The sequence below is a fragment of the Octopus sinensis genome, linkage group LG6, assembly GCF_006345805.1.
Source record: "Octopus sinensis linkage group LG6, ASM634580v1, whole genome shotgun sequence".
NCBI classification, from domain to species: domain Eukaryota; kingdom Metazoa; phylum Mollusca; class Cephalopoda; order Octopoda; family Octopodidae; genus Octopus; species Octopus sinensis.
The window spans coordinates 18,651,504-18,664,756 of record NC_043002.1 but is presented as its reverse complement, the minus strand read 5'-3'; the positions used below and the strand labels follow the sequence as shown (position 1 = coordinate 18,664,756).

General features: G+C 38.5%; 1 protein-coding gene across 1 annotated transcript in view; it reads right to left on the bottom strand.

The window, feature by feature from the left end:
• Positions 1-1,758, bottom strand: part of LOC115213080 — a 52,696-nt gene extending 50,938 nt beyond the window's left edge. The window contains exon 1 of the transcript XR_004999575.1: positions 1,627-1,758. The gene's annotated coding sequence lies outside the window, so the exon portion shown is untranslated. The remainder of the gene's footprint in view (positions 1-1,626) is intronic.
• Positions 1,759-13,253: the final 11,495 nt, after the last annotated feature.

The window sequence follows — 13,253 nt, the reverse complement described above, 5'->3', positions numbered from 1 at the left end:
GAATATGAGATAAGTGGACGCAGATAAGAGAAGTTTAGATTAGTATTTCTTCATTTTTTTTCCTGTAGCTTCCCCTATTGCCTTTTCTGGTACACCTTCACGGATTTCTTACCTCGTATGAAAAGAAAAATAGTCTTGTATATAATACTGTTTTATTGAATAATGTTAATTTTCACCAGTTTAAGTAAGAATTGTGGTTTTAGATTTACAGAGAGACGGAAAGAAGTGGGGCAAAGATGGTAGTAGGTAAGTGAACTGGTTCGTTTTATGGACATGGTTTAAGAATAGGCAGACTGGAAGCGGAAACGTCCGGGTAAGGTTTTGAATTTTGAAGTTCATGGACAAAAGAGAGAGAGAGAGAGGTGGGGCACACGCATTAGTGTTGCTCTGCGTGTGTTAGTGTGTGTGTGTGTGTGTGAAAGGATTGAATGACAAGGTGAACAAAAAAAAAAGAAAGTAAAGTTAGTGTAAATATGTAGGAGCCTCTGTCAATGGTAAATTTCCCAGTCAACAAGCTGACCCAATATAACTGGATGTGAAGTAGTAATGAAATAAAAGACTAACGGATAGAAATGGAAGCGAAGGCGTCATATGTATGCAAGTACATGTAAGACATTGTAACGTGCGAACCAAAAAAAAAGGAGACCTCATGTAGTCGTCCAGCCCTACTCGGGCAGACCTATGGTCATGTAGCATACCGGCCGTGACCATCCCTTCTTTTTTATGATTATGCAGGATTACATTTACTAAATTATCCTTTCAGAAAATAATTTGTGGGAATGTTTTTGCGTTGAAGCTCCCTCGTTGGATCAGGCTGTTCAACCTGCTTGAAATAGCAGCCAAATCTTCCTTGAATAACAGCCAATTGCTCCCAAAAAGGGAAGGACATATTTGATACATTAAATCGCATTTAAAGGCGGAATTTTCGCAGCTGGAACGAAAATCCTTTGTTTACATATCTGATAGATCAGGATTAACTTGGGTAAAATTACACTTGATGGTAAGCGAAATTGATTTCGGCAAACCAACAAAGACTGTCGACATTCGTTCGCCCAGCTAGAAATAGCAGCCAAATCTACCTCGTACAGCATCCTTACTATCTTGTAAAGGAAAAGATACGAATTGCATAATTTGGTCGTCGGTGCACACTACCTGGAAGAAAATATACGAGATGATCATGGGTGGGATACTTGGGGCTGAACAATATGAATTAGAACTTAAGAAATGAATCAGAGGAAAATATTACCAAACGAAAACCCAGGATGGAGCTGATAAAAGACTGCTTGTGTATGCGTATCAACATTTTAAGTTTTCTAAGTAGATTGAAAGGGCCTGCCTTTTTGTCCCTTAAGTCAACCCTCGTCTAACAGAAGCATTCCAGCCCTATCTATTTTTTTTTTTTTGTTTTCAGACATAGGGTATTGAGAACTATGTGTCCTTTTTTAAATGGTACAATAAGTAATTTAAAGAAGATTTGACTGCTATTTCTTGCAGGTGGAACAACTGCATAAGGGCCTCCATCGCTGGCTCATCGTTTTAACAATTATTTTTCTTGCAATGGGTCGGATGGGTTTGCAATTTATCGTATTGTGATTTTTGTCAACTCTATTTTTTTTAATGTCTCACCTGTGAATTAACAATTCTCTCTGTGTCCTTGCATCATTTTATATTTTCCTTGACCTTCCAGCTACCAACATGTGACACTTGTTCAAGGAAATGTCATCTTTTTCCTCATCAGCAGGAATCAATGGATCCTCGGTCAGCTAGAAATAGCAACCAAATCTCCCTATTTCATCTAACCGTTTAAAAAATAGAAGGATTAATTGGATAATATGGTCCTAGATATGCTGTGTATGACGAAAAAGCTGGAATGGTCATAGCTCAAGTGTTACTGATCCTAGACCTATTTAATCGGTTGATTTATTAATGTATGCATCTATGAATGAACTGCGTGGTCGTTGAATCTGTTTGAAATAACGGCCAAAATCTTATTCAGATTATACCCTACTGTTTTAAGAAAGAAGATTCATACTGAATGATGTAGTCCTACATACTTTATGTCTATGAGAAAGCTAGGACATATCGTGGTCGTTGTCCTTAATCAATGGGCTAAGCAATAACTAGCAATTTGTGCCACGATTCATGGATGTTAAAACATTGAATATCAGACAAATCGTGGATCTGAACTTGAAAAGATCCCAAATCGTAACATAGCACATCTCCCGCCCTAGTTTGAGTAAATCTTCCTCTTTTAGGATCCAAATATACTCCACCCGTCTAACACCCGTGGACATATTTTACTAAGTCAGAAAACAGCACAGCTCCCATGACTTTCGGAAACAGTTTTTCACGCTGAGAGTTGCTGAAGCATGGAACAAACTGCCAGCATCAGTTGTTAGTTGTCGGAGCACTGTATCCTTCAAAACTTCCATGCTTCTTGAGATTCGCCAACACCACACCTGATTTTCTCTCCCTCCATACACACACAAGCATGTATCTGACTCATACACTGTTCGCTTCCCATACATTTGTACATTACTGCATATACTTTATACGCACTTTCTGACAAGTTGTGGTGCACCTGAGCACTGTATACAATAATTTCATTATATATTAAAAAGATATATAAATGATGTTTCGATTGACATTTGAAATCTAATCTCCTGTGTTGGAACGAGATCCTCAGATTTTATTCACGTCGGTCACCAAATTATGAATTGGGATTAATACTATGGAAAAGCCCAGTTTTGTGACTCATCCTCTCTGCTATTTATAGTAATACATCACCTGTATAAAGATCGGTCTCTATTCAAAAACCCTCCATCATCCTGTATTCTCTCTAACGTCATAATTGTTACTTCTCTTCCACCTCAGCACCATTGTAATAAGAAATGGCATCTAGTTTGCTCATATTGAGGGTACTACTTAAGAAGAGTGGTCCCGGTGCGCGCACTCGAGTACGCGCGCATCCGCGCTAGCCAGTCGTAACTAGTCGATTCTACGACTACCTAGCAAAGAAAATAAAACACAAAATAAATAATTTTTTCACAAAGTAAATAATTTTTTGAAACAAAGTAAATAATTTTTTAAACAAAGTAAATAAAACAAAAACACAAAGTAAGGATCGACTAGTCACGACTAGCTAGCGCGAGTGCGCGCACCGGGACCACTCTTCTTAAGTAGCACCCATTTTGAGTACTCTCTTATTCAATACTATCACTTCCCTTCTGCCATCATTATTCTCTCTTCATGTGACTTCATTGACATCTACTACTTTTACTATCTCTATTGTTATCCATAGCCCACCCCCTTCTCTCTCTCTCTCTCACATACACACACAATTATCTATACATTTTTATTGCTCTCAGCAGATAGCTCATGACATTTTCCTATCTGGTCTTCTTGTAAACAACCAGCCTGTAGCTATCATTGTTTCCCTTCCATTACTTATTCCTTTTAGTGTATAACCTCACTTCCTAGTTCGTGACTGTTTGGTTTGGAAAAAAAAAGACAATGAAAAAGAGAAATATTTTGAGCCAGTGCCATGATAAAATGCAACCTGTACACTCTGTAAATAAGTAAATAATAAGAGACAATGCAGGTAGCAGGGAATCTCTTATCTTGTTGAGGACATGATAACCACTGTGACAGTTAGTACTTCGTTGCAGTTGAGGGTCACCAATTGTAACAGTTGTGGTTAAGGTGTTGGTTGCCAGTGTGCAAAATGGAAGAAGAACAGTGATTGAAGTTGTAAAGAAATATTTATAATATAATAATGAAATTATTGTATACAGTGCTCAGGTGCACTACAACTTGTCAGAAAGTGCATATAAAGTATATGAAGTAATGTACAAATGTCTGGAAAGCGAACAAATGAGTCAGATACATGCTTGTGTGTGTATGGAGGGGAGAAAATCAGGTGTAGTGTTGGCGAATCTCAGAAAGCATGGAAGTTTTGAAGGATGCAGTGCTCCGACAACTATCAACTGATGCCGACAGTTTGTTCCATGCTTCAGCAACTCTCTACTTACCGTTACTTTGTGTATATCCAAAACCACGACGGGTTGGTATGTATAACTAGTAAATGGAAAAGCACGCGAGGTAAAAAGAGTTAATTTCGGCCAGAATCTGTATACACGATCTCATAGTAATATATCTAGAGAGATGGTAATGTTTCAGAGAAGAAAGTGAGAGTGGTGGGACGAAACAACTGCTTCGTTGGTGAGTTACCATAGTTATCCCTTTGTGTCTTTTCTTTCAGAGATGGCGTTTTGTTCAGCCGGACAGCCAGACTCGGTTTTCACTAACTGACTTTGGCTCACGGAGTTCTTGTTTTTACAACTATCCAAAACCAGCCCGAAGGATAGACATATTGTTTAGAACGATAGATTTCGTTGGCGGTCTGTTATGTCTATTCTAGTTTTTGGTGGCCTAGAAGAGGTTAGAAGGATTAATTGGCAAAGATATTATTCTGCTTAGCGAAGGCATCTGGAAAATGTAACTGCTGTTACTCACAGAAAAACTATTGTTTTACCGTGAGAAAAGTGCTGTTGAACTGTTAAGTGAAATTTGGCAATCGAGGATTTGATCCTCGATTGCCAAATTTCACGCCATGCCTGCATGAACTACTACACCACTGTACTGTTAATGCCACGGTAAAATGTACTTAACACAGAGTCAACTGGTTAATGTTATTAAAGGGAACTTGCTTTAGACGCCATGCCCAAAACAGAATGTGTAAATGAGAAATCACCTTTTGACCTATCCAGTAGGGCAGTATCTTTACTGCCCTCCTATTTCAGACAGAGACAGCCTGTCACATGTCAGCATGGAAAACAAAATGCTATTAATGGTGATGAAGTATTCTTTGAATGGATGTGTCACTGATTTAATAATAACTTTGACGGAGGTTTGTGCTCTCTGAGTGTTCTTGTTATTATTGTTATTTTCTATTGTCGGCATAAAGCTTGAAGTCTTTATTCATGTGTTAGTTTTGATACCATCGACCCTAGTATTTGACTGGTACTTTATTTCATTAATCCAGAAATGATGAAAGTTGACCATGGCAGGCAGCATTAGAATTCAGAACTTAAAGAATGGGAAAAGATGCTATTAAGTGTTTTGTCCGATGTACTAACAATCCTGCCAGTTCAACCACTAAAGGTTGACAAAATACCATGGAAATGGTATGGGACAATACAATGTGGAATTACATAAAAGTCTGTAAAAAGTAAAATAAGAGAAAAAAAAAGAAATAAAGTATTTAAAGAAGGAATAATTCCTTAAAGGGTGAAGACCTCTGAGGGCCACTCATAGGAACGTCACACATCTTTAATTCAAAGGTATCAACCACATGAAAATCAACGAAAAAGATATATAAATGATGTTTCGATTGACATTTGAAATCTAATCTCGCAGGAGTGCCTGTGTGGTAAGTAGCTTGTTTACCAACCACATGGTTCCGGGTTCAGTCCCACTGCGTGGCACCTTGCGCAAGTGTCTTCTACTATAGCCTCGGGCCGACCAAAGCCTTGTGAGTGGATTTGGTAGACGGAAACTGAAAGAAGCCTGTCGTATATATGTATATATATATATATGCGTGTGTGTGTTTGTGTGAGTGTGTTTGTCCCCCTAGCATTGCTTGACAACCGATGCTGGTGTGTTTATGTCCCTGTTACTTAGCGGTTCGGCAAAAGAGACCAATAGAATAAGTACTGGGCTTACAAAAGAATAAGTCCCGGGGTCGATTTGCTCGATTAAAGGCGGTGCTCCAGCATGACCGCAGTCAAATGACTGAAACAAGTAAAAGAGAGTAAAGAGAATAAGTTAACATGTTTAATACATGAACCATTAAAACACTGACTTGAAATAATTATGTGATGAGAGAAAATCAATATTCATGAGTAATATTATTTTCATTGGTGCTTTACCAGTTTCCTGGGTTTAGGCTCTTAGTGTTCCTGGATTTAGGCTCTTAGTGTTGTGCGATGATACTCTTCAATTTGGGGCAGCAGGTATTTGATAATTTCACAGAATGCCTGTTAAATATTTTCCAGTATCTCTGATTTGCTGGAAAATGTTCGTCGAGGAAAGTCAAGAATCTTTTACCTATATATATTGTTAACAATGAGAGAACACCTGTCGTGTCTACAGGAAATCGTGGGTTCAAATTCCATCAGTAGCCTTCAACATTTTCTGTCCAAAAGGGTTTATCAGCCCAATGTTTAAATGCTATTATTTATAGTGTTATATGAATTTCAAGAACCAATACTGAAAAGGAAGTGTATATATATATATATATATATATATATATTAATAAATATAAGGGTAGCAAAAAAATTCTCCGCTACCAGTGGTCTAGTGAGAAAGAAAAGATAGTCAAAGACTGTATAATATACATTCAACAATATAAGGAATGGCCCTGATAGGCCATTCAACTCACTAGAAAGAGCAGCCAAACTCAAACCGCTAAATAGTTGTAATTCTGAAATTGGAAGAGAAATAAAAACATTTACCCTTTTCATCTCTGCACTATGCATAGTTTCAACAAACTTTGGTAAACAAATTAATTAAATTAAATTAAATTTGCTTACAACTGGCGTGTCTCGTCAGCAGAGAAGCCGAGGACAAGAATATGTCCACGAGGCGACAGCAAGGAAGCCTTAAGCCTATATGCTCTAAATTTTCAAAATCCATTTAGCGGTTTGAGTTTGGCTGCTTTTTCTAGTGAGTCGAATGGCCTATCAGGGCCATTCCTTATATTGTTGTATATATATATATATATATGTACATGTGTGTGTGTTTGTGTGTGTGCAGTAATAAGTACTAAGAGCACAGGGGACTTAGATTCTCTCAAATGCCCGGGAGGCTCTCTTGAGGTTATAGATAGTTTCTGTTACCTAGGTGACCAAATTAGCAATGGTGGAGGATGCTCTGAAAGTATTGTTTCTAGAATAAGAATTGGGTAGAGGAAGTCCAGAGAGCAATTACCTCTGTTGCCAACAAAAAAACTCTCTCTCTCTCTCAGAGTGAAAAGTAGACTGTATGATGCTTGTATGCGAATGGCTATACTCTGTGGTAATGAGGCATGGGCTCTGGATGCAGAAGACATGCGTAGACTGTAGAGAAATGAAGGCAATATGTTCTGCTGGATGTGCAACATCAGTGTGCGTGGACGACAAAGTACAAATGTATTGAGAAATAAGTTGGGCATAAGAAGAGTCAAATGTAGCATGCAAGAGAGAAGACTCCATTGGTTTAGACATTTGATGTGTATGAATGAGGACAGCTGCATAAAGAAGTGGAATTCACTGAAAGTGGATGGTACTCGTGGAAGAGGGAGACCCAGGAAGACATGGGATGACTGTCTCACAGTATCATTGCCATTTGCTAGCCCACCCCACCGATCTGTGTGTTCCACCCACAATTAACAAGAAAACTTTTCGCACTCCCTACCCCAACAAACCATTCTACATTTCAGCATCATTTCTCATCCTCACATTTACTCCTTCATGTACTATACCTACCTCTTACTCTACAATCCTGTCCTCACAGCCCTAGTTCTCTGTATCATTGCTATCCGGTAGCCCCCTCCCCCATCACCACTCTATATACCCAGGTTTTCACCACTCACTTCCCCTCTCCTCTCTCTAATCATGCTTCTTTGGCAATATGCTACCACTTATAGTATGACCTTTGAACCTCAAGGGTATGCCCTGGCACTTGCTACTATCTATATCTCTCTCTGCCATCCAATTTATATTCTGATTCCTGTCCCTTGTGAGTATGCCTGGCTCTTTGCCACCATCTCTATCCTGAGGTCTCCCACTCTCTCTCACCTTGTCCTGCGATTCACTCAGGTTGGGTGACCATTATCTTTGCAGTAGCACACCTGTTTCTGTCCTCATTCCTGATCTCTCTCTCTTTCTCCGGCCAGGTAACTTTGTACCTCCTCTACAGCAAGACACCTGTTTCTGTCTGTGTCTCACAGAGCCTTTCATTATCTGACACAAAATCATCTCCTTCACTGCTCCATCCCATCTCAAAGGAGTTTTCTCTTGCAGGTTACTTGGTGTCCCTGTCAGTGAAGGTACCACTTAAAAAGCATCCAGTCCACACTCTAAAGTAATTGGCATTTGGAAGGGCATCCAACTGTTAAAACCTTGTCTGTGCTTGTGTCATGAAAAAAAGCACTAAGACCACTCTGCTGGGTGGTTGGTATTAGGAAGGACATCCAGCTGTAAAAATCCTGCCAAAACAGTCACAGTATTCTGGTGCAGTCTTTTGCCTGGCCGGCTCTTGTCTAATTGTCCCACCCATGCCAGCACAGAAGGCAGAATTTAAACGATGATGATGATGATGTTATATATATGCTTCTTTCAGTTTCTGTCTGTTAAATCCAAGGCTTTGATCAGACTGGGGCTATAATAGAAATACAGTATTTCTAAGACCACACTAAGACCACATGGTTGGGAAGCAAACATTTTAACCACAGAGCCATGCCTCAGCCAATACACTCCATGCATTTAGTATGTTAACACTAATTTACCTATTGTTTTTGAAGCCAAACTTTGACCCATTTAATTACTAAACATTTCTGTTCTCCCCTCCTCAACAAATATAGTAAGATGTCAGAATTAGTTGAAAATGCCTAGAGTTTTTTTATTTTTATTTGGTATACAGAGATTCTTGATGTAAAATTGCATGTTAGAACCAATTTTGCTGTATCTCGGGAGGGTCATTAGGCCAATAATAAACACATGCACTGGTTCTATTTCACTAGGTAGGACTGCAGTACAGAGGACATATCATTGATGGGTTGTGAATGATGATAAAATGACTTTGACAAATTTGATTGATTAGTTGACTGGACAGTTAATCAAACAATTGATTAGTTAATTGCTTTAAATAATTAATCAACTGGCAAAAATAAAGAAGTGAAAGAGAATCAGTGCATGTCATTTACTCTCTTTTACTTGTTTCAGTCATTTGACTCTGGCCATGCTGGAGCACCGCCTTTAGTCGAGCAAATCGACCTAGGACTTATTCTTTGTAAGCCTAGTACTTATTCTATCAGTCTCTTTTGCCGAACAGCTATGTTACGGGGACGTAAACACACCAGCATCAGTTGTCAAGTGATGTTGGAGGGACAAACACAGACACACAAACATATACAAACACACATACATATATACAATGGGCTTCTTACAGTTTCTGTCTACCAAATCCATTCACAAGGCTTTGGTTGGCCTGAGGCTATAGTAGAAGACACTTGCCCGAGGTGCCACGCAGTGGACTGTACCTGGAACCATATGGTTGGTAAGCAAGCTACTTACCACACAGCCACTCCTTGGCATAATCACCCTCCTGAGATGTAACAAAACATTGCCCAGAGTTGTTTTCTGTGTTTATTGGCTTAATGGAAATAGTGTTAATCATTGATTAATACAGCCATATCTCTCTCTCTCTCTAAATATATATATATATATATATATAAACAGAAAAGATTGCAGTTGTTTAAAATTATGCAGATTGGAAAACAAGTTACACTTTGACCTAGTTATTTTTTATAGTGGCAAATGGTAGCTGTTATTTATTTTTTATAATCTTGAAAGATAAAATGATCAAGTATTATCAGCAACGATAAACTATTCTACTTTTGCTTCAATGCAACAGTTGTATAACAGTGACTATTTTTTACTGAAAACATCATTACTATGCCAGACAAAATGCTATGTACCATTTCTTCCAACTTTACATTCATCATCATCATCGTTTAACGTTCGCTTTTCATGCTGGTAAGGGTTGGATGATTTGACTGAGGACTGAGAGGCTGCACCAGGCTCCAATCTGATTTGGCAAGGTTTCTACCGTTGGATGCCCTTCCTAAAATCAACCACTCCGAGTGTGTAGTCCATTCTGAGTTTAAATTCCACGAGGGTTGACTTTGCCTTTCATCCTTTCATCATCGTTTAACGTCCATTTTCCATGCTAGCATGGGTTGGACGGTTCAGTGTCAATAAAATTAGTACCAGCTGAGCACTGGGGGGGGGGGGGGTCGTCAATGTAATTAATTTGCCTCTTCTCCAAAATTGCTGGCATTGTGCCAAATTTCGAATCTATTATTATACTAAAAAAACAAGTTGGCAAGCTGGGTAAAACCTTGCTAAAACTGACCTCGCCTGGGTTTGTGTCATGAAAAAAGCACTAAGTCCACTCTGCTGAGTGGTTGGTATTAGGAAAGGCATCCAGCTGCAAAAATCCTGCCAAAACAGTCACAGAAGTCTGGTGCAGTCTTTTGCCTGGCCAGCTCCTGTCTAATTGTCCCACCCATGCCAGCATGGAAGGCAGAATTTAAACGATAATAATGTTGATGTTATATACATGCTTCTTTCAGCTTCTGCCTGTTAAATCCACGGCTTTGATGAGACTGGGTCTATCTTTACATCCTGAGTTGACATTTCACTTGACTTAGCTTTTCATCCTTTTCAGGTTGATAAAATAAGTTTTAGTTGAGCACAGTACTCAACTGGATCGATACAATTGATTAGCTCCCTCCCTTAATATTGTACAAAATCTCGAAATTATTATAACACTAAAAACAAAGACAGGAAACAGGCAGCATTGTGACTGCGTCAGATAAAATGCTTAGTGGTATTTCATCAAAAGGCGGCACGCTGGGCGAAATGCGTAGATGTATTTCGTCTGTCGTTACGTTGTGAGTTCAAATTCCGCCGAGGTCGACTTTGCCTTTCATCCTTTCGGAGTCGATAAACTAAGTACCATTTACACACTGGGGTCGATATGATCGGCTTAATCTGTCCCCCTTGTGGGTAGTAAAAAAATAGGTATTTCATTTAGTTCTTTGAGTCCAAATTCTGCTGAGATCAACTTTGCCTTTCATCCTTTTGGAGTCTATAAAATAAGTACCAGTCAGGTATTGGGGTCAATGTAATTGACACGTCCTTTTCCCAAAATGTCAAGCCTTGTGGCAATAGTAGAGTGAATTATTATTATAATAAAAACAAAGAGCACTGCAAATACCTTGTGGTATTTGTTCCGGCTATTTACAATTTGAGTTCAAGTCTCACCGAGGTCAACCTTTCCATTCTTTCTTTCTAGGGTAGCTAAATCAAAGTACCAAATAAATTGAAGTATTGATAAGAATTCAATTGATTAAATTCTCCTCACTGAAATTTCTTTCCTTGTGCCTAAGTTAGAAAGGATTAATACATATTACCATCATCATCATTACTGTTTTAATGTTCTCTTTTCTATGCTTATATGAGCTGTTGAAGATCCTGCTGTCCAGTGATGGTTTAGATATTCTTCTCTTTATACCTGCGACTAAGTTTCTTATTACAGCTTCATCTAAATACTGCGATTTTCATAACATCTCCAACATCAAATGGAATATCAACAGGGATTCTCTTACTCACCTGGAACTTGCAACTGCCAACTTCGAATCTGTAAGAGACTACAAAGATTCCAGCAACCTGCATTGTCTATCAGTAGGAAGAATGAACCATATACAGGGTTATTCAAAAAGAATGAACCAATTTCATTACGCAATATTTTAATAAGGAAAAGCAACAGAAAACTCCAGCTAAGCCACAAGTATTTACTCACAATCAACTTTCATTTTCTGTTTTACAAGTGTTCAATGTGGCCACCACCTGCAGCACAGACAACATCAATGCAATAAGAGAATTCCTCCCAGATGCATACGAGCATATCAAAAGCAAGTTCATTATGGAACTAAAGAATAAATTTGCTTTGAGGCGATTCCAGAAGATATTGACAAAGAAAGGAAATGGAAAAACTTTGATAAAACATTCAACCAGACATCCAATGAAGTACTCAGTGGATCGTGATATGCTGCTATCTGTCTGGGAGGAATTCTCTTATTGCATTGATGTTACCTGTGCTGCAGGTGGTAGCCACATTGAACATTTGTAAGACAGGAAATAAAAGTTGATTGTGAGTAAATTCTTGTGACTTAGTTGGAGTTTTTTATTTCTTTTCCTTACTAATATGGCAACAGCTCCCTGCCAACATCCTATGTGAGCCTGTGGGCTTAAGACTAAAGAAAAGAACTGGCATCACTTCCACAGCATTAACACATTGTGACCTGAGCTGACCAGTAGTGGTCTAACATTTAGAAACCCTCTTGAATTTGTCTAAAATCCATCACTCTTCTTCCGATATCAGGTGCAATGGGTTCGTCTTATGTGTCCACAAAACTTATTTGGAGCTGAGTCAAACTGTTATTTAAAAATATATGTAACTCCTATCAAATGTGTTGAGTGCCACTTTCTTTAGTCCACTCGTATATGACATTTCTTTCAGTTTTTGTTTACCAGCCAATGGTCACTCTCCTCTCCTATGAACTTATCTGTCATACCTCCTAATCCACTATCTGTATTAATTCTTATCTCACCTCTTGCACCATGAGAGTACTCTCTGACATCTCATTACCAACATTTATTCAGAACATTTTTCATCCAATGCCCAGTACCCTTTCATTTCTGTTGTTAAATCACCCTTGTACAATATCAAAATAAATCTGCTTAAATTTAGATTTCACAAGTTATTATTTCATAGTCTTAAAAATTTCAAGTTTTAGGGGAGGGGGACATGGCAGCCTTGAGGTTTCATATCTGATCTCATTATAAGACACCTGGAGCAATTATCTTCTGCTATCATCTTAGTTTGACCGATGCTTTGTGGGTGAAATTTGGTGAACAGAAAGTCTGTCGTATCTAACTATCTGTATAGATCGAAAAATCATCATCATATTTAATGTCCAATTTTCCATGCTTTCATGAGTTGGATGAAGTTTATTGAGGCAGATTTTCTATGGTTAAATTCCCTTCCTGTTACTAACATCATCATCATCCTTTAATGTCCATGTTCCATGCTGGCACGGGTGGGACAGTACCACAAGAACCAGGCAGGCTGAAGCCTGCACCAGACTTCTGTGACTGTTAAGTAATATTTATTTCCCCATGACGAGACACGTTTTAGAAATCAATAACACTACCTGTATTACTGATATTCATTTGCAACTATCATGTGATATCAAAACAAGGTGACAATACACATACATGCTTTTATATACTCATTATATAGATATATGTAAAAACACACACAGACATTTTATATATATATATAATGGGTTTCTTTCAGTTTCCACCAACAAGCCTGAAGCTATACTAGAAGATACTTGTAGGTGCCACACAATGGGATTGAAC